Genomic DNA, 1022 nt, shown 5'->3' with positions numbered 1-1022 from the left:
TTTAAGATCTTTGGGGGTCTTTTAATGTACTTTCTGAGGTCTCAACTATTAGTGATCACGAGTTACATGACTTTTATTTTGGTTTTGTTTTAAATTTAGGAATGACATTAGGAGTCAGGATTACTTTATGCAATTTTTCTTAATTAAACTTGGCAATTTGGTAGTCTCATTACATATGGGCTTGTTTTAAATGCTCATTGAATTGAGGGTACATAGTTCAAACTCCTAAATATAATTGTTGATTTGCCATAGGTGACATGATATAACTAAATGTATTATTCATTAAAAATGATATATTGATTATCTCTAGAATAATACCTGATGTAGCTGACCTAAAGATCAAAAGAGAAAAAATTTGTAGACAAGACACAAGTTTCATGAAAAAGGTAAGATTCTCCTCTAAAAAATAATGTATGCCATAAATTCTAGCCATTTGAATTGTTAGGTAGCTTTCTTTTGATATATGACCTTGAAATGAAGCCATACTTCATTAGTACACTTAGATTGGTTTGGTTGAGGGGGAAACCTCTGTGAATCCCTGGGGTGTTTCTGTAACCTCTCCCCTGTATGTAGGCTTTCGACTTGCCCTTGGGGACTTCATGCCAGGGTATAGCAGAACCTACAGATGCTCTGCCCTGGGCGAGCCATAGGACGTTTTCCCTCACCCTGATGTTCTTTATCACGGCCAAGTCTCCCGTTGTCCTGCCACCCATTTTAATTTTTTCTCTTGTCGATCTATAACTTGCTTTTGTCTTTTCAAATTATCACTAAAAACATTTCATTGTTGACACTAGACCTATTACTTGCTGTTTTTATATAAGGTTTTGTTCTTCACTCTCGTGTTAATTTGTAGTTGTATATTGGTATATTTGTTGATGTTAATAGTTGGAATACAATTTGACCATCTGATTATCAACTTAAATTTCTCTTCCATGGTAAGTTATATAATTAAGATAGCTACTTTGTAAGAGGGTATATGCATGTGAAATCTGCCTGTACTACATTTGAAGCAAAATTATCTT

Source organism: Hipposideros armiger, unplaced genomic scaffold (assembly GCF_001890085.2).
Source record: "Hipposideros armiger isolate ML-2016 unplaced genomic scaffold, ASM189008v1 scaffold_157, whole genome shotgun sequence".
Classification (NCBI taxonomy): Eukaryota; Metazoa; Chordata; class Mammalia; order Chiroptera; family Hipposideridae; genus Hipposideros; species Hipposideros armiger.
Note: the sequence above shows the minus strand (reverse complement) of the source record.